This window comes from Artemia sp. Qi Xiang Cuo, chromosome 8 (genome assembly GCF_049724085.1).
Source record: "Artemia sp. Qi Xiang Cuo chromosome 8, ASM4972408v1, whole genome shotgun sequence".
NCBI lineage: Eukaryota > Metazoa > Arthropoda > Branchiopoda > Anostraca > Artemiidae > Artemia > Artemia sp. Qi Xiang Cuo.
The window spans coordinates 28,518,624-28,540,972 of record NC_142801.1 but is presented as its reverse complement, the minus strand read 5'-3'; the positions used below and the strand labels follow the sequence as shown (position 1 = coordinate 28,540,972).

Sequence of the window (22,349 nt, the reverse complement as noted above, 5' to 3'; positions counted from 1 at the left end):
AACCTTGAGTTTTGATTTGTAGGAAACCCACCATAACAATAGATACTTACATTTCTCTTCTACCCCCCCCCCCCTGTTTAGCAAGGGGAGTAGTTATATCCCTGATTGATCAGGTGAAACAGATATGTCCTGAAGTCCACTTAGTCCCAGAAGTTGACTACATGAAAGATATTTTATTTTGCAATGGATACCCTATAAATTTATTGGAATCAATTATAGGAAAAGGTTAAAAATAACAGTATAAGATACCACCACAGCCCAATCTCCAATTGAAAACGTCCCATTGGTAGGCAAAAAGAGAAACTTTATGATTTTATCTTACATTCCGAAATTGGACACCTAATTGAGAAAACCTTTATAAACACATAACTAAAACATTGCATAAAAAAGTCCGAACAAAATCACAAGCAATGCTACTGTTTTGCCCTGTCAAGTTAGTATAATCTCAAAAACTACTCACTGTCTTTTCCTCTCTGGCCCAGTCTAACCCCCCTTATAATTCTGCTTCCCAAACACACCCCAATTTTAATACCAAAAGAGATGGCTGTCCTCCCCAATTTTGTATTTTTCCTATTCCCATCTAGCTCCTCCAATTAACAGAAGAAATTCCTTGTCTTAGTAATCGTTTTACTCTCCCTAAGTTTCTTCTTGCAAACACTGAAAGTTTGAGAGTCTGACAAAGGTGAGTGAACTAGAGGCCCACTTTTAGGCACACAAAACAGATATAATTGCAAGGACAGAGGTGTAAGCATAGAATTTTGATCTATGGAAAATAATTATAATTCTCAATCCACAAAGCTTTGTTCTCATGATCAGCCACTAGGTAAAAGACATATGAAATATTATTATTTGTAAATAATTTATCTTTTCCTAAACTAATTCCTATCCCCAACCTTTCAAAACATGATGAAATTACTTAGGCAAGCATAAAGTTATACCATGTCCTTTTAATTTGATTGTGTCTTACTGTTTTTATTTTTTCCTAATCAATACACTGCACAAAGACAGCAATTCTACCAGCATTAGTGCTGACTATGTCCTCTGCAAATTCCTAAACACCAATATTTTACTAGTAAATAATACTAAATATCTAAAGTTAAATTCCCTTAACTTAAAATTGATAATAAAAATACAAAGTATGAAAGGAAATTCTACCTTCAGTTTGATTTGCACAAATGTGCATACCTTCTTCAGCCGTTATATTAAAGTATTAAAGTTATATTTTAAATTATATTATATAATGTTAAAATTATAGGACTGCAGAAAAAACACACCAAAACTTGCCCACAGAACATGAATCTCAAGGCAACTTCTTTAACATTAAGTTGTTTCCCAAAGGGCGTCTTCAGCTTCCAAAACAAGACCAAAATTATTATCTGGCTTTTCTTTAAATTTTTAACATTTAAGATTGAGCGTCGATCGCTTAGCCTTCAGAACATATTCTATTTAAATCCACATTCATTTTAAGTTTTCCCTGTAGGTGGCTCGTATGCAGGGATGGAGGCCCCTTACCAAATAAACTCTATTTTCCCCATAGTTTGTTATATTATCTTAAACATAATTCACCTGTTTTGTAAAGGCTCATAAGGTAGTACCAATTTGCGGTTTAAAAGTTGAGCCCATTACTGTTATACGCTCTCAATTTCGTATGGGTTCTTATTCTAAAGTCCACCTGAATGGACCCTATTTTTTAAGCTTTTCAGGTTTTATTTTCAGACTTACTAATTATTTTAAATAAAACTCATATTATGTTTTAATGTATTGGTTAGAAACTTCTCGAATCATTTTCAATCACTCCTTTTAAGTTTTGTTTTCAGCTTCTCTAATTATTATCATTACCATCTCAAATCGTGCACTAATTATGTGTTAATCTATTCATTACAAATTTGTGTAATTATTATCACAACTCTATCTGGTCATAATAGAATCTGTAGATTAGAAACTTCTCGAATTATCAGTTATTTGTTTCAGTTTTTGGTTTCACTCTCTTAAACTACTATCATAACGGGCTTAAACTATGTTTAATTTATTAATTGGAAGCCTCTGAAATATTCCCCTTCTCAAATTGTTTCCAAATTGTGTTTTAGTCAATTAATTAGAAACCTCTGAAATTGCTATTGTAACCCTTTCAAATTATTTTCAGTCTATCTTTTCAGGTTTTATTTTCAGATTCACTAATTGTTTTCATAAACCCTCAGATAATGCATTAGTTACGAATCTCTCAAATCATTTTCGGTCACCCCTTTTAGATTTTGTTTTTAACCTCTCTAATTGCTATTACAACCCTTTCAAATCGTGTGTTAATCTATTAATTAGAAACCTCTTAAATTTTTTTCAGTTATTTCTCCCTGGTTTATTTCCAACCTCTCAAATTGTGATCACAACTATCTCATATGTGTTAATCTATTAATTAGAAACCTATCTAATTATCATCAAAACCCTATCGGATTATGTTAAAACTTTTAGATTAGGAACCTTTCTAAATATCAGTTTTTTATTTCAGGTTTTGATTTCAACCTTGTCATCAGAAGCCACTCAAATCATGTGTTAATCTATTATTTAGAAACCTCGTAACTTACTTTGGGTAATTTCTTCCTGGTTTTATTTCCAACCTCTCAAATCATGTGCTAATCTATTATTTAGAAACCTCGTAACTTACTCTCCGTCATTCCTTCCTGGTTTTATTTCCAACCTCTCCAATATTGTTGTCACAACCATCTCAGATTATGCATTGACCTACTAATTAGAAACCTTTCTAATTATCAGTTATTTTTTTCATGTTTTCATTTCAACCTCTCCCATTGTTGTCCCAACCAACTTGGATTGTGTTTTAATCTATTAGTTAGAAAACTCTCTAACTATTATCACAACCTTTATCATATTATTTTAAAATTTGTAGATTAGCAACCTTCCGAATTCTTATTTATTTATTTCAGATTGGTGTTAGAACCTCTCAAATTATTATGACAATCTGCTAATATTTAAGTTTTAATCTATCGTTGTAAGATTGACTTGATTGTTTCTTTTAATGGCATGTCCTTCTGAGTTATATTTATTCATTTTGACGTTTTCAAGTTTCATTTGTTTACTCAGTTTTAATTTATTTTTAGTTGAATTTCATTATTTACTTCAAAGTAATTTCTTTGAGTTTTAATACAAATTAATTGAAAAAACTTTTTCCACAAAATAAGTTTTTCAAACATAAGTAAAGAACTCCATTAAACAAAAAATGGAGCAAAAATAAAATCAAATAATCTACCAAGCGTGAAACTACCACAAATCAGCATTGATAAATAAATGAAACTCAAAACAAACAGAAATTACAATAAATAACAGAGTCAAACTCAAAACGAGCAGAAATTAACACAAGTTTGGCGCAAAACCCCTATGCCTTCCCAAGGCCAGAACAAAATTTGTACTTTACCGAAAAAAATATAAATGTTTTTACTTTTATAACTTTAATAAATCAAATAATATTAACATTTTGATTACTAAATATCAGTATATGTATATTAAACTGACAATGCACATTCATTTGTATTTTTTCAGTAAGACGCAAATTTTGTTCTGGCCTTGGGAAGGCATAGGGGTTTTGCGTCCAACTTATTTTATTTCTGCTCATTTTGAGTTTGACTGGCTTCATAACTGTAATTTATTTTCCATTTGGGATTCATTTATTTATCGTGCTGATATTTGGTAGTTTCACGCTTCATAAATTTTTTTGTTTTATTTTTGCCCATTTTTTGTTTAATGGAGTTTTTTTACAGTAGTAACCTATATAAAGTTCCGACAAGTGATTGTGTAATGTCTTACCACGGGCAGTCATCTATATATCCGACAAGTGATTGGGTAATATGTCGTACCACGGTCATTCATCTATTGCTAGAACATGTTTTTTCTAGGTTCAATAGCCAAAACTCGACTTCGTCATATCACATATTCAAAGATGGTCTCTGTAAAAATACTGGTTTTCACCTGGAGGGCATATAATCATGTTTTTTCACTATAAATAAAGATGGAATTACTCTTTCTGGATTAGTTGAAGAATACAATTTGAAATAACCCTTTTATAGTTAAATCTATTCATTTTCCAATGGAGAACTCCAAAAGAATCTTTATGGTAAGTAAATATACATTATTCTTGAATTATAAAAAAGCCCCTTTTCGTATAGTTACATATTACTATTCTGAATAAATATCAAACGCTCATAATACTCACAATTGTATGTTATTTTTTCTTTATGTATCGTATTTAAAATATGTATTATGATACCCATTCGGATATCGGGTATCTGGTTTATTCACAGAAATATCACATTTTTAAGACTAAATTCTCTGCCGTCTGGCTTTCAGCGAACTTAGCAATTATCAATGGCAAATTCAAGCGCTATGTGCCAGCTGTTCAGGTATTTTGACTAAAAAGGGTTCTTAACTAGCTTGCGAAATATCTCATATTTTTTCATGCTGCCATTAAGTCATCATTGTCTTATATTAGACTTATATGTAAATATCCTTGTATCAGATACTAGAATAGTAACGATTAACTATCACAAATTTTAATTCTTCTTTGAGTAGCTACCACTGTGAAGTGTTTAGGCCTTTTTCAGGTATGCGGGGATAAATATTTTCCAGGTATAATGCTCTTAATCGATTTATTTATGGTGAAGAAATTGTCTGATAGAAATTTTTTTTATTAAAACACACAGGGAGAGTTTTGAAAGTGCTGACAGCTTTAGCGTAAGGTGCTTGGTATTGTGGAGTGACGGGAGGGGGGGATCCCCATTAATATTCTGAATAAATAATAGACGAACTAAATAATCAAAATGTGTTATTTTTTTATGCATCGTATTTAAAATATATCTGGTTTAGGCTCCATCTAGGACTGTCGTTCTTTTTTCTATGTGTTTTAAGATGATTAAAAATTATACATGTAAGGTTATAAGTTACTTAGCGAAAAACTGAAATTAATTTTTATTCCAGGACACTGATGATCAAACCCCCGACCAAAAGCGAACGAAGTTAGATGTCACCCCTGACAACACTGAAAGGCACCTAATACAATCTTTGAAGTCGATGAGGCCAACTGTAATCCGTTGGATCCCGTTCAGATGGACAAGGGGTTTCTAATGACCTACCTGCAATTTCTAACCTAAGTCCATTTATCAAATAACCCCATATTTTTATTTAGAGTTATAACACACTCACAATTTTGCAAATTCCTTTTTTTAAACAAGTTGCGTATTATTTAACTTTCAAGCCTTGAACAACCATAGATGGCCTCCATGTGGCATAGTTAAAAAATAATACTAGAAACCAGATTAGCGCGTGCGTGCCTCTTGGTCAGATCAAATGTAAAAAGGCTTCAAGGTGTAAGAAACTTAGCATATGAAAAACCCGCCTTTGGTTCGTATATTTGTCAAAGGAATAATGCACTTCTCATGAAATTTTGTCCACATTTCACTTGCAGTCTTAATTAGGAAAACTTAACGAGACGAGCATCGTTTGCTCGGCTAATAATTTCTAATCAGCTACTTGTAAGAGCGCGTCTGTATTTACTCAAGGGGCTAATTATCGAAGAAAAAAGAGTGTTGGGGGTAAAAAAATAAATTATCGCTTCCTAGTGAGGTGTTGGCAACTCCACGACAAATATTTTTTTTATCGTACTTCCATTTATTTTATTGGCATTAACCAAACTTTACGTTGTGTATGCCAGCCAACTAGTAAATATGTATCGGGCTTTTTTCTGCTCAATTATTTTCAGTGAAATTAATATTATAAAAATGGCGGAATATAAAATTGATTAAGCTCTATTTGGCTACTTTATATGATTGAAGTGGACAAGTATTTAGCCAATATAATTCTAGGAGGGAAATTAAGTTTTGGCAGGGTGAAAAATTGGCATAGTTTTTTGACTTTTTAAAATAGTGGATATTTCACATGGAAAATAAATTCTATTCTTATAGATTAAGACAGTGAATTACCACCACCACCATCAGCTCGAGAAGCACTTATTTGGAGTGAACCTGCGGCAATCATTACACCGCCAATGGACTTTAGGGATGATGATACTTTAGTTGTTGTTGATATTATGAAGTAGGAAAGGGGCTTTCTAAATGATTGTTTTGGGGATATAACTAGCCTAGACGACTTAAGTTTTGATATTGATATGGTGGAGGACCCGGAATGGACAAATAGGTTTATGAATGAGCATTTGGGTGATAGTAGCACAAGTGCATCTGAGAAATACCGTCACAGGACAATACAGGCTGGCTAGATCAACTATCCCATAATACCCTGGAGGGCATACTAAGTGATTTGGGTAATTTTACACCCCGGTCAACTAATGCAAATGCACAGACTGAGGGTGGTGCTATTGAGGATTCTATGCCACACCCCACCCTTGGGGTTAATGATAGTAGTAGTAGTGAAACATTACCCCCACCGCTATTTACACTTCCGGATGTTTTCCTTTCTAACTCTGCCTTGCACCATACAAATGTCTACAGGGGGTGTAGTAACACACCCCCTGGATATTACTCATTCCTATGTTAACAAGATTCGAGCCCTTCTTGAACAACAGATGCGGGTGTGGGGAGGTAGGGACAGTTTAAAAGCATCAACGGCACTAAAAATAATTTATTTTCAAATGAAAATGCGAGCGAGCACTATTCAAAATACTTGCGCACAGAAATGTTAGCAATTCGCCCGCATTTATCAAATTATGTAGAAGTTTTTTTTATTGGGTAAGCAATATTGTTACTAAATTAGATAGTCATAAAGAGGGGGGGGGGTAGTGGGTCAGTTGTTTTGTTTGTTTAGAGTTTAAGAGGTAAGATATGTAAATTTGAAAAAGTTTTTATTTTAAGAGGTGGGACTGGGAATGTTGAATTAAAATATCATTCAGATTTGGAGGTTTTTAAAGGAATACAACAAATTTATTTTGATGCGAGGCTACAGTGTTTCAAATATGCATTTTGATTGCCGCCTATAAATCTCTGCGTGGTAATGCCTCTAAGATAAAGTTGGACGAATTAGCAGTTAATGGTAGGGAGGGCTCAATGTTTCCTAAAGTAGATTTTAATTATTTCAATGATAAATCGGCCTTGATATTAAGAGTGGTAGATATTTTTGAGCGGGCTTATGCATATTTCAAGATTGGTGTTACAATATGAAACATGATTTGAAGAGAGCCAGCGTTCTGAAAAAAGGGTGTATTCTTTCAAGTTAGGGCTCTGTCCATTCAGTCAGTGAAGCATTTGGTCTTGCTTCTATACTCGCCACCCTCAGAACCTGATTCAATGGGACATTTTAATCCAGTTACAGATAATAGTAGGGTTTTACGTTAGGGTAAAAATATTGGGGTGTGTCACTGTTGTCCAACATGCCTTTCCCGATTTTGGACTGACTTAAAGTTAAAGAATCACATGAGACACTGTAAACGTCATGGATACCGGGCTTTGGAGACGGTTAGCGGAGATAGAGCGATATTAAGTTTTAAGAACTTCCAGAACACGCTCGTAGAGAGCAATAAGATCGCTTTGGACTGCGAAGCGAGACTCACAGACGTGTACGATTCGTCAAATCCAAATCGTGTTAAAATACACGAAACATAGATGGGTCTCTTACGCTCACGCGCAACGAGATTCCAGTAATACCATGCAAGTGTTGGATGTAGTTGAGTCGTTGGGTGGTGAAGACTGCATGCGCTCTGGATTGACCAGTCTAATTAAAACAGCGAATGGTGAAATTTCTCGCCTTCACTACACAAACTATCCAGTGCTCCTATCACCAGATGACATATTGGCCATTAGAAATCATAAAATATGTTGGGTTTGCAAGGGGGAAGTTGATGATGGTGTTCGGAATGGGGGAAAGAGGAAGGTGATCGACCACGATCATTTATGGCAGGAAACTACATCGGGAGGGAGTAACTTTGGAGGGGTTGCACATCAATCGTGCAATGTAAACGCTAGACAGCAATATTTCGTACCGGTTTTTATACGCAATTCCAAATACAACTTAATGTTTATTTTACCGGTGTTTGCGCGCATGCCCAAGGGGGGAGTTGCAGATAACACATGGATATATCGTTCTTTTTCATATAATATCATACCCAAATCATCGGAGAAGCTACTGCTGCTAGAATTCACATGGAAAACAGTTAACAAGGGTAACACTTGCCTGAATAAAATCCGTTTTTTAGACTCTTTCAGCTTCATCCCAAGTCCTTAAGTCAATTGATTCGACTATAGAAAAGCGACAATTATGATAGCTTCCCTCTCCTTACACAGCGCTTCCCCGATGATGAAATGTATGATTTATTAACGTGTAAGGGCATATATGCAAATGATTACTACAACTCTGCCTCGAGGCTAGATGAGGTGTCATTACCACCCATTGAAGCTTTTTACAATTCTCTTACTGAGAGCCAGTGCACCATAAGCGACTATGAATTTGCTAAGAGTGCTTGGGCAATGGGTGGGTGTAAAAATGGGTGGGATTACTGTAACTGTACTTGGCCAGTGATGTACTGACTCTTCTGGACATTGTATGCAAAAATACGGATAAAATCTATGGGGAATTTGGGTTGGACTTAGGGTATTATTTTTCTACTCCTCATCTGGTGATAGACTTAATACTTAAAATCAGAAAAGAAAAAATAGATCTTATCGCTGATGTGGATCAGAATCTACTTTTTGAGACATCAATCAGGGGATAGTATTTTTTTGATGGTGACAGTATGATTAGAACTAAACCACCGGATATCACACCAATGAAAATTCAGATACAGTTTTTGGACATGAAGATTCTATACCTACTGGAGAAGTATTTCTACTTTTTACCGTCTGGCAATTAAATATGGCTTAACGATCCATGTGCTTTGAGTTTCCCCAAAACTGCTATCGTTGAGGAGAATGGGGCCGGGGGATGGTTTTTTTCAATTGACGATGAAGCACCCGTGGAAATCCATGACTCGGTAAAAAACTTTGCTTTCCCGTGCATAAATAGGCCGGTGGGTAGGGACTCTCTGAGTCCCTACAATTTATCTTTAGTAGAGGATGGGAGTATGAAATGGGTGCCTTCAAAGCAAAAACTTATTGGCGACCTCAACATGAAACAGAATATTGTTGTACATCACCTGCTATTGAAATGGATGGTGTCCAATGGTTTTAAAAGTCACAAAGATTCATAGAGCCCTCCAATTTGATCAAAAGCCTTATATGAAAACGTTTATTGACACCTTTGTCAGTAAACGTTCACAAGCGAAAACGAAGGTTCAGAAGGAAATATATAAACTCATTTTAAACTCAGCCTTCGGTATAATGTGCGAAACTATATGAAACAGAAGTCAATGTGACATTGTAACTAATCCAAAAGATTGTGCTCGAATCATTTCGGTTTCAAACTTCACATCGTTTACTGTCATAGACTCTGATATGGTACTCCTACATTGTAAGAAAAGAATCATTATTTAAAATAAGAATATTGCAGGCGGGAGTGCAATAAGGGAAATATATAAAAAACTCATGTTGTCACTTTATTATAACATACGCAAGGTACAAAGGCTAACTAAACGACAAGTTCAAGTACACTATAAGGACGATGATTCACTCCTGTTAAAATTTGAAACTGAAAATTTTTTGATCCATTTGGACAATGGACAATGCATTAGCTTTCGGATGGACTGCGCCAACTAGAATGAGTCCCTCTATCTAGAGCTAGTGAAACGGCAGGCCCCAAATCAATTGTGAATGTTAAAATCTGAAACGGGGAGCGATCTGATATGCAGTGGTGTGTTTCCTGGGCCGAAGGTATACTGTGTGGAAACGCACAACAAGGATATCAAACAAGTTTGCAAGGGGGTTCCTACAAACTTTGTAAAGAATAATTTCGATATGAGGGTTTATAGAAACTGTATAGAACGTAGATTAGTCAGAAGAGGGAAAGTCATGGCAATTCACTCTTTACAATTTAAAAACTATACAGTTATAGTTGAGAGAAATGCCATGTCAGCCATATCAGACAAAGTCTATGCGCTTGAGGATAGTGTGAAGTTACAACCACACGGTGACTTTTTAATTTCTGACCGAGTTGATTGTGTAGAATATTGAAAACAACTCGGTCTGAAAAAATTAACTCCAATTCATTCATAGTACAAGTTGGGTGGTGGTGGGTGTTAAATTTTTTTTTCAATCAAAATAAATAATTTTCAATATGTGTGTGTGCAAGGCAGAGCAGTTACTTCTTCATAATTTCAATATATATAGTTATTTCATGTTCCCGGCCCTGGCCCACCGCAGCGGGCTCCCGCTACGCTTACCGGCTGCTTCGGCCTTCGGGCGCCGCGACTGCCACCCTCGGGGGCGAGGGGGTCCCAATGTTATTTTTAAAATAAAAAATGTTATATTATTTTAAGTGTTTTTTCCTAGTGCTGCCTATTTAAAATAAACGTTATATTTTTGTTATAAACAAATAAATTAAAAAAAGTGTATTTATTAAAGTGTTTTTTCCTAGTGCTTATTTAAAATAAATGTTGTTTATCTTTTTCTTATAAATAAATAAATAAAAAGAAGTGTATTTTTCTTTTTTAATGTGTCTTTTTCTAATTGTATTATCTGTATAGTGCTGCTGCGTTTATGTTAAAGATAAAAGAAAATATGATTCTTTATTGATTTTGTTCTCATTATTCTTGAACGGAGTAGTAATAGGGAAATTATTTAGTAATTAGACATCTATAGTCTACAGTTAGTTGTAGGTGAGCTGTTGAAGGGAATATGTATCAATTTAAAACACCATTCAGATCGTTTCTGTTTGGTCCATCAATGCCAGGCAAAACGAAACTCTTAACTAAAATAATTAAACATTGTGATCAAATGTTTCTGGAAAAGCCGAAAAAAATCTACTATTGCTACAGTGTTTGGTAGGAGTCATACGATAAAATAAAAGCTATTGCTACATCAGTACAGATACAATTCTTACAGGGACCTGATGTTTTCAACATTATTGAACCAAACTCTTGGGTGATTATTGACGATTTAGATGAATCCATTGAAAAGTAGTCCATGGAAAAACTACAATTGTTTATCGTTCGCTCACGTTATGACCATATCTCTATTACTCTTGGTATACATAATCTGTTTCATCAGAGCAAGTGCATGCAAACACTTGCTTTCAGCTGCAACTGCTATATCATCTACACAGGTTTTCCTGACTCTAGCTCGCTAAAAACTCTTAATAAACAAATATACCCTGGAGCACCTAAATTTCTGCTCTCAGCGTACAATCAGGCAACTAATAAACCCTACGGCTACATCCTATTGGATCTTAATCAAAATACACCCGAGGATTTACGTGTAGTCACGGATATTTTAGCAATGAGAAAGCAATTGGAATTGAATAAAAATTCAGAACAAGAGCTATAATCTACTTGTTTTAATCTATGATATGGTTACAAATCGTAAAGGACTTTTATGATTTGACACATATCAATATAATTTTCTAAATAGACTAAACTTCCCCAAAAGCCTTATTAGTAATAGGCAAATTCTAAAAATATTAAATGAACGTACTCCTTCCTTATCATTATTAAAACATGAACAAGAAGAAGAAGAAGATTTTAAATCAATCTTGGAAAATACTAGCACGCCTAGTGGAAACATTGATTTGACCACGAGGAAGATGAGGTGAAACCAAAGATTGCTAGATAAAAGCGAAGGCGTAACAACTTAACGCCACCACCATCACCACACACTAGTATACAAAAGGGTAGTGGACATTACACTAAGTTTTTACGTTCAAAATGGCTGAATCTCAGTAACGTGTTTATAAAAATATTGGTGAAGTGGGAAGTTTAAGTTCCCCCACCACTCTTTCCAAAGTCACTGATGTTCACACTAAAAGTGTGCAAGACTATATACAAAATGAATCATGTTACACTCTACATAGAATTCATAGACTTCGCTCTAATCATTATCGAAACACTAAAGCTTTCCCCCCTACACATAATGCAAGCAGATCTCTTAACTCCAGATGAGATTCAAGGGCGTCACAATACACACTACAAGTACATTCCAACTAAAATCACTGTTTTTAGTCGCTATGCATATGTCATTCCATTGCGGTCAAAGAGAGGTGTTGAAGCTGCTCAGGCTATAGAAAGTAAACTCGAATAAGATTCATATAAAAAAATTCAAACGGATTGGGGTAGTGAATTTGTTAATCCCCATGTTGAAAAAGTACTAATGAAATATAATACACTGCTCTATCATGGTCATAGTCCTATAAAGGCTGCATTAACCGAACGATTGATAAGAACTATTCGACTTTTAATTTCAAGATATTGTACATTGAAAAACACGTCTGCTTTTATTCATGATTTAGATAAAATCATCTTGATTTATAATCAACGAGCCCATCGATCATTGTCCAACTCAACCCCAACGGAAGCTCATCATAAGGAGCATGATACATTTGATACTTTTCTCAAGCAATATTCCAATGAAACGATCGTGAAGAAAAAGTTCAATGTTGGTGGTACTGTTCGAATTAATAGAACAACGATTTTTTTTGAAAAGGGTAATTACTTGTGGTCCACTGAACTTTTTAAAGTGGCGAAAATCCTAGACAGCAAACCCATAACTTAACGTCTACGAGACACAAAAGATGAAGAGATTCTCTGCGGATTCTGTGACTATGAACTGCAAAAAGTTAAACATAATAGTGAAATCTATGTCATTGAAAAGATATTAAAGACTCGTACTCGCAGGGGCAAGAAACAGTTACTTGTTCGATGGCTAGGATACAACTCTGATCTTGATTCTTGGATCAGTGTTGAAGATATTAACAATGCCCAATGATTTCCATGTAACACTTATGTCCAACGCCTCCGATCCTCTCTACAATGACCGGCATAAGACAAGTGATTTTTGGACGAAACTCTCCCACGCCATCAAATTCGACGGTGCGTGTGAAGTGGCTCTTGTCGACTGTATTCTCAAAAATACCTATGATATCCTGAGAAGGGATCGTAAATATGATATAAAAATTAGACCCTACGATTGGCCGCCACCCCCAGGTGATCAAGAACAAATTCAAAAGATCAATTGGTTGGATTATCCGTATGTTGAATTACCATACGAGGAGCTCAATTGTATGAATGATTTATGTCGTTCTATCAATAAAAGAGTTTCCGCTCGTAAAAAAAGAACCTTTCATTTCAACAATTCAAAGGAAGAGGGGAAGATCTACATTAGTTCACCCATTGCCACTGAAAAGGTCATTCTCAATGATAATCTTAAATATGTTCTTGGCTTTAAACTCAATATAATCAATGGTAAAAGTGCCGGAATCACTAATTTTGTTTTTGCTAAGTATTCACCAGCCTCTTCCTCGGAAACCTGTATATTTCTCTATGCCTCATTTGTTGAATTGTCGAGAGTCGGAAATTCAAATGTCCCCCTCCTACGTATTCTTGAACAAAAAGACAATTAAGATCATATTCATCACTATAATATAAAGTATCTTCACTATGGGCCTGTAAACACTTTATATCTGGAACTCTGTCAGTTAACATTAACAACTGAATTGGGTGATCCTCCAGCAATATCAAAAGGTTTAGCTGTGATTATATGTCATTTCCGACCCAATCGTCATCACTGCCTAAAATGAACAATAGAAGAATTCCATTTGTCTGTCCTGATATCAACTGCTATGTTAGTGCTCTGAGTCCACGTCAAATAGGACATGGATTGGACTATTACAAGGGGCGTACTACAAATGTCTGGCTATGGTCTTGGTAGTTGCTTTGCTAGGCTATTTCGTTCTGCTATACCCCTTGCCAGAAACCATCTTGTACCTCCTGCATCAAATTTTTCTGCTTGAAAACTACAGGACTGGAGTCCGAGTAATAAATTCAACGAGAGTTTAACGGAAAATAGTAGAGCATCAGCAAGAGTCATTAGTGAGTAATTAAAATCTAAGAAAAACAAGAAGGGATTAAAAAGGATGAGTGATCATCATTCACTCATCAGTCTCTACCGAGGCGGGAAGCGAATGACACCATCAATGACTATGAAGAATAAAACAAAGAAGACCAGTAAGAGGAGGAAGAAGAAAAAAAAATGGCTGGATCAAAGAATGATTTCTTCTCTTAAGATGACCTATATCCCCCACAAGGAATCGCATCAATCAATCCGCTCCTCATTGAATCTAGTCAATGCTGAAAATGTTGATGTCAGTGTCAAATACGGCTACTATGAACAATTTTCACCTCAACAACCCCTCTCGGAAAATACACTTTCAGATATTTTCCAATGAAGACTATCTCATCGATTTATCATCAATATTTATTGGTTTAAATGTTGCTGCGAAGAAAAAGTCAGACAATACAACTTCCACTGCTACCGATGGTCTGTCCTATGAAAACTGTATCCTACACAACTTATTCAAACAAATTAGTTTTTTCATTAATGGAACATTGACGAGCACTAGCAATAACTTATTCAACTATGCAAGGTACATTCAATGTATGATGATGACACCAAAGGCTTATAAACAGTTGAGAGGACAGGCATTGGGCTATGAATATAACTCGGGTGTTGATACTGACGGTGAGTTAACTGCTGCAGTGACCCAGGAGTATAATCTAGTTGGAAAATTAAATCACGAGATATTCAATATATCCCAATGGTTACCCCCCCCCCAGTGTCAAGATTGACAGAAAGTTACAACCAGCTCCATCGAATTTTATTTTGAGAAAAACACTTGCTGCAGCACCTGATGCAAATGTCAATATCACTTCGGCAATTCTTCATATTCGAAAACAACAGGTTATAAGCTCTGTTGCATTGGCAGTGGAAAAGCTAAGAGCCAATGGTAACAACATTAAACTTCTTGTCCCCCATACGATCACCAATCAATGTCACATTGCCACTGGCTCTCGCAGTTATACCGATTCATCATTTATCAATGGAGAAATCCCATCAAAGCTCTCTTTGGCCTTTGTGAAGAGTGCCAGAGCCGTTGGATCCTGGACTACATCCCCCCATGATTATAATTTTTTTGGTATATCTAGCCTTGTGTGCAAAGTGATTGGAATCCCACTGTACACTCTATCATTCGATAAAAAATCTTACAGAACTCTGTATGAATTGACTATGCAAGTCCTAGATTATGATTCAAAACTATATGAAAATGGAATAACCAATTCAATGTTTTCAAAAAATCATGGTGTAATTGTTTTGGACCTGTCAGGCCCTCAAGATATGAGCATAGTACAAACGGGGAATATACGTTTAGAGTGTACATTTGCCAATGCCTTGACTGAGAGTATCAAGCTAATATCATTGAGTCAATTTCAAACCTATTGGGAAATCCCACCCGACGGCAGTGTTCTACTAGACTTAGCACCATGAACACAAACCAAATAATCAGCGTATTTAATATGGATTTATACATGTCCCAGTACAAGTCCTTTTGCATACCATCGGACTTCATTGAAAAAATTCCAAGTGTTAACAATACTCTAATCATTTATAATGGCAGTCTTCTGTGATTGACGACAGACAATTGGCTACACATCTGTCGGAGAGCGATGAATGTCGGTTTTTGTGATCCTTTTGGTCTATCAAATTTTACATACAACATATCAACAACTTTATTGAGAGCAATGGAAAAATTATTATTCAAAATCAGAGGAGAGTACAGGATTTAACGACTAGAACATGAGGCTTTCATGCACTACTCTTTTTCATGTTCAGATGTCGAGACTATATCTACAAGAACTTTCTCAGCATTTACGTTGACTTTCCGCGACTGAACGACTTTCTAGTGGAAAATATACTTTCAAGCGTGTTTAATATTGATTTTAATGCCCTACGAATAAATTGTTCTAAAAATGTATGGAAAATTGTTTATTAATAAAAATAATGTATATACATGATAGAAACAACTTTTCTACTCTTTAGATTTCATCTTCTACCACGTATAGGTATGGAGAAATATCTTCGATTTAGAAACAATTTGCTACAAATGCTACTACCTGCTCCACCATCAAGCTCCAATAGTGTAAATGTACCACTCATTTTCTTTACTAATATCGTCTCAAATAAACTATTCTCTCTGAATTCAATTCTCTTACTAATATGAACTACAATGAAAATAACTCCTTATATTTGAATCCAATTACTAATCAACTTACCGTATATTGAGTAGCCTCCGCTCTCTCTGATTGGGCTCCTAGAAAATGGGTGTTGCCTCAGAAACCTGTCTGCTAAGGTATATACCGGTCGTGATAATAGATGAATGACCGCGGTAAGACATATTACGCAATCACTTGTCGGATATATAGATGACTGCCCGTGGTAAGACATATTACGCAATCACTTGTCGGACCTTTATATAGGTTACTACTCTATTTTTCTTTGAAAAACTTATTTTGTGGAAAAATATTTTTTAATTAATTTCTGTTCGTTTTATATTGACTTAGTCTTTTCAGGGAAATAGAAAATAATACTTTAAATCTTTTTGTTTTATTTAAGACTTTATAGTTTGACCTGCTATTTGTATGATGGAGAAAACTTTTCAGCATTTTTTAACAACATACACCCTTTTAAAAATCTGGACACAAATAATAGTGTTTAATCTAGTTTCATACCTCCTCTAGTTGACCTGAAATAGAAAACTTGATACCATTCGCAAAAAAATCTGTTTACTTTAAAAATCTGTTTAAAGAGCAAAAGTAGCCCCGAAAGTTTGAAAATAATACCCTCAGTCGTTCTTGGGATACTGCTGAAATGCCTAATTGGGAATTAGCATTATCACAGTGTATTTTGATTTAATCTTAAGGCAACATTTATTTTTTTAACATAATGGGCAAATGGTTGGGTGGGAGTGGAAGGGCGATTATTTGCCCTCCAATCACTTTTGACTATTAAAAAAGGCATCAGCCCTTTCTATTTTCAATCGAATGAGCCCTTTTCGAAGTTCCCACGACAAGTGCTTCGATACTAAGTGCACTAGTCTAAACAAAAACAACAACAACAAATATTCCTAACCGCTTTTGTCCATTAAAAAAGGTACTAGCCCTTTGAATTTCAAATCGAATGAGCCTTTTTTCAAGTTTCTACGACAAAGATTTCAATAAAAACCTTATATGCCCCCAGGGCATAACTTATAACCCTTGCCTTGAGGGTTGTGGGGCAGTGTCCTCCTAAAAAAAATATTTTCTATCTGGAAGTCAACTACGTTTAACAAAATGGCTATCTCAAAAATTTTGATTGGACATGTTTGGGGGAATGATGGGCGTGGGGGGGGGGGCTAGTTGCCCTCATATAATTTTCGACTATTAAAAAGGGCTCTAGCCCTTTGATGTTCCAATCAAATGAGCTTTTTTTGAAGTTTCTACGACAACGCCTTCTATAAAAACCTTGTATGCCCCCAGGGCCTAACTTAAAACCCTTGCCCTGAGGGTTGTGGGGGAGTATCCTCCTCAAAAATATATTTTCTATCTGGAAGTCAACTACGTTTAACAAAATGGCTATCTCAAAAATTTTGATTGGATATGTTTGGGGGAATGATGGGCGTGGAGGGGGGGGGGCTAATTTCCCTCCAATCACTTTCGACTATTAAAAAAGGCACTAGCCCTTTGAATTTCCTATCGAATGAACCTTTTTGAAGTTTCTACGACAACGCCCTCTATAAAAAAACCTTATTTGCCCCAAGGGCATAACTTGAAACCCTTGCCCAGAGGGTTGTGGGGGAGTGTCCTTCTCAAAAAGATATTTTATATGTTAAAATCAACTTCGGTGAACAAAATGCCCATCTCAAAATTTTGATTGGATATGTTTGGGGGAATGATGGGCGTGAGGGGGGGGGGCTAGTTGCCCTCCAATCACTTTCGACTATTAAAAAGGGCACTAGCCCTTTGAATTTACAATCGAATGAGCCTGTTTTGAAGTTTCTAAGACAACGCCTTCTATAAAAACCTTATATGCCCCCAGGGCAAAGCTTAAAACCCTTGCCTTGAAGGTTGTGGGGGAGTGTTCTCCTCAAAAACATATTTTCTAACTTGGAAATCAACTACGCTGAACAAAATGGCTACCTCAAAATTTTGCTTGGATGTGTTTGGGGGATAGATGGGCCTGAGGGGGGGGGGCTAGTTGCCCTCCAATCACTGTCGACTATTAAATAGGGCACTATCCCTTTGAAATTCCAATCGATTGAGCCCATTTTGAAGTTTCTACGACAATGCCTTTAAAAACTTTATATGCCCCCAGGGTATAACTTAAAACCCTTGCCCTGAGGGTTATGGGGGAGTGTCCTCCTCAAAAACATATTTTCTAGGCGGAAATCAACTAGGCTGAACAAAATGGCTATCTCCAAATTTTGATTGGATGTGTTTGGGGAAATGATGTGCGTGGGGGGGGGGGGGGCTAGTTGCCCTCTTATAAAGTTCGACTATTAAAAAGAGCACTAGCCCTTTGAATTTCCAATCAAATGAGCCAGTTTTTAATTTTTTACGACAACGCCTTCTATAAAAACCTTACATGCCCCCAGGGTATAACTTACAACTCTTTCCCTGACGGTTGTGGGGGAGTGTCCTCCTCAAAAATATAATTCCTATCTGGAAATCAACTACGCTGAACAAAGAGACTATTTCAAAACTGTGATTGGATGTGCTTCGGGGAATGATGGGTGGGGGGGGCTAGTTACCCTCCAATCACTTTCGTCTATTAAAAAGAGCACTATAACTCTCGATTTCCAATCGAATGAGCCCCTTTTGAGGTTTCTACAACGACCCCTTCCATATGAAGTGCCCTGCTCTAAAGGAAACAAATGATAAATGTTCCATTGTGAAAAAATTATTCTTATATGCCCTCAAGTCATAGCATAAAAACCTTGCCCCGAGGAGTGTGGGGGAGTATCCTCCTCAAAAAGATTTTTTCTATGTGGGAATCAACTACGCTGAACAAAATGGCTATCTCAAAATTTTGATTGGATGTGTTTTGGGGAATGATGGGCGTCAGCGGGGGGGGGGGGGGGGGGCGATTGCCCCTCCGGCTACTTTCGACAATTAGAAAAGATTGTAGCCACCCCAATTTCCAATCGAATGAGCCCTTTTTGAAGTTTCTACGACAACTCCTTTGATACGAAGTGCAAAGGTATGGAGAAGAAAAAATAAATAATACATTGTCCCAAATCGTTCTTTACTTAGGCAGCGCTCAAAATCTCAAAATTTTGATCGAATGTGTTTGGGGGAATGATGGGCGTGGGGGGGGCTTGTTGCCCTCCAATCACTTTCGACTATTAAAAAGGGCACTAGCCCTTTGAATTTCAAATCGAATGAGCCGGTTTTGAAGTTTCTACAACAACGCCTTCTATAAAAACCTTATATGCCCCCAGGCCATAACTTAAAGCCCTTACCCTGAGGGTTGTGAGGCTACGTCTTCCTTAAATAAAAATTTCTATCTGGAAATCATCAACGTTGAGCAAAATGGCTATCACAAAATTTTTATTGGTTGTATTTGGGAAACAGATGGGCGTGGGGGGGGGGGCTAGTTGCCCTCCAATCACTTTCGACTATTAAAAAGGGTACTATTCCTGCTAATGTTCAGTTGCCCGAGTATGTTTTTAAGCTTCTACGGCAACGCATTTGGAAAAAGCATTACATGCACCTAGGACATGACTTAAAGCCTTTATCCCGGTGGTTGTAGAGGAGTATCTTTCCCAGAAATATAACTTCTATCCGGACTATAACTACACTTACCAAAATGGCTATCCCAAACTTTTGATGGTATGTTTTGTGGGGACTGAGGGGCGGGGGGGGGGGGGCTAGTTGCCCACCGAACACTTTCGATTGTTAAAAAGGGTACTAGCCACTCCAATTTCCAATCGAATGAGCCCTTTTCAAAGTTTCTATGACAACTCCTTTGATACGAAGTGCCTGGGTATGGAGAAAAAAAAAACACATTGTGCCCACAGCGTTCTTTACTTAGGCAGCGCTAGTGCACCGCCTATGATTAAAACCATATAGAATTTCCAATAGCTTATGAATCCATAACTTTGTTACTAAAGTGTTATTTTTCATCATATTTTGGTATATTTCAATATGACTAACTTCAGTTCTTTAGTGTGGTTTCTATAGCATATAGCCTAAATACCATAATGTCTATCATCATTTTGGAAACATGCTTTCATTTCATTGTTTTTGGCTTTATTGCCTTAACTTATGCTCCTGGCCTCCCCCAGGCTACTCAGCGTGTCCCCAGGTGGCGATAGGGGAACGCCCTACAGATATGTAGGGTACCTCCATAGGAGGCACAGACCCAGGGGGACCTTGTCCTTGGGGATCCATAATAGAAACTGGGGCACTCTCACCCGGGGGTCATAAATACAGACAGAGGAGGAAGAAGGCCCCTCAAATTTGCACTCAAAAGGGCCCACTGGTGTGTCCACAAGTCCCATGAGTTACAAACCTTCTCCCAGTAATTAATTAAATTGCAGGGTGATGCAGAACACCATCGCGGGAGGATCCTATATAGGAGGAAAACTGCGACAGGGCATAAGATCCAGATCTATGGACAATGGCCTCTGCAAAGGGCTGCCTTGACCCTTTCGGGGTACGTGCAAGACTGGGAACCTTGCAGTCAACTCAATTCCCACTTGAGAAGTGGCGCCCGTCGAGGAAATTATAGCCTAGTAAACAACATAGTATTTACACAGGATTCTGATTAATGGATAATTCTTCTGGGTTTGGTCTATTTTGACGGGTGTTTTCGGGGTGAAAAACCTCTTCCTAGCTAATTTATCTATTATGGCTTACCTCTCCGTAGTAGCATAATATTTGTAGGCATGAATATATAATAAGTCGGAGGTAATAGGCTTGAGATTGTCTGTGCAGGATTTCGACTCTTGTTGATAGAAGAGCAATGCCAAGTAAGGAAAAGCATGTTGTGACCAAGATGGGCCCAGGATTGCACAAAGCCTCCATTCATGGATGTCCAGGGACTTCTTGCTGTCCAGTTCTAAGCCAGATTAAGCGCTTTGGGGTAGACTTGAGAAGATATGTGATCCCCATCCTGCACTGGTATCCAGGATCATTGCTTTTCCTGAGGTGAAAATAATTTCAATGATTTAAAGCACATGAAAATTGGAACTTGGAATGTTATGACGTTAAAAAATTACCATTGTATCAACATTTTGACTGATGGATTCAGACAATTCGAACTGGACTTATTAGGAGTTTCAGAAACTCATATCCCAGGGGTAGGAAGCATGAAATTAGGTGATATAGAATTTGTTTACTTAGGCAGGAGGGATAGGGTACATATATAGGGCGTAGGGCTCGTAATGAATAAAGAAGCTACTAAGTTTTGTTTACGCTGGGAAGGCATTAATAATAGAACACTAATTGATTACTTTACGACTAAAAAGTTCAAGGTATCAATTACAGTAGTATTTGCCCCTGTGGAACTGACTGATGGAGATACTAGTCACTCACATTAATTTTACTTACAGTTACAGAAGGTAATAGACAGGGTCCAAGGTAGAAATATGATGCTCTTACTAGGAGATTTTAATGCCCATGTTGGTAGAAATAAAAATAGATGGTATCTTAGCCTAGGTAAATTTGGTGTAGGAAAAGAAAACAGTAATGGATACAGACTTTTGCAATTTTGTAGGTATAACAATATAGTTATAACTAATACAGTGTTTGGTCATAAAATGCTTGTAAGTTAACATGGTATTCATGTGATGGTAAGACAGCAATTATTGATAATGTTATAGTAAACCAAAGACTGGCAGGATCAATACAAGATACTAGGGTATATAGGAGTGCTGTTATTGAGGTTAAAAGTAAAGATCACCATTTAGTAGTGTCAAGGGTTAATTTAAAGCTGAAATTTTAGAAGGGTAATTACCTCCTGGGAAGTTATGATGTTAATAGAATCCAGGATGAGAATTTGAGAGAAACTTTTCAGGAACAGTTGAATACTAAACTTAAGAGTTTAAAATTTGATAATGTGGAAGATGGTTGGAATAATTTTAGAAAAATAATTTGTGAAGTTGCTGAAGGTGTCTTAGGGAAGAAAGTTAGAACTACAGCTAAAAATATTAGTGAAAAATCTTTATGTTTAATAGAAAGGAGAATGGAATTGTACAAGAATTATCTAAATGATAGATCATATGAAAACAAAAGGAATGTAAAGAAAGTGGAAAAAGCATTAAAATATGAACTAAGGAGATGCGAGGTAGAGGCCAAGGATGAAATTACCAATGATCTGGAAGATGCAACAAGATGGGATAATAGTAAAATGTTCTAGTGGTATGGTAATAAATTGAGAGGGAGT

At 36.5% G+C, this 22,349-nt stretch overlaps 1 long non-coding RNA gene across 1 annotated transcript in view; it reads right to left on the bottom strand.

Moving 5' to 3' along the window:
• LOC148949304 (uncharacterized) overlaps nucleotides 1-22,349 on the bottom strand; it is a 29,404-nt gene that overhangs the window by 2,672 nt on the left and 4,383 nt on the right. Inside the window, exon 2 of the long non-coding RNA XR_016142077.1 lies at nucleotides 3,814-3,953. This is a non-coding gene — a long non-coding RNA (uncharacterized LOC148949304). The remainder of the gene's footprint in view (nucleotides 1-3,813; nucleotides 3,954-22,349) is intronic.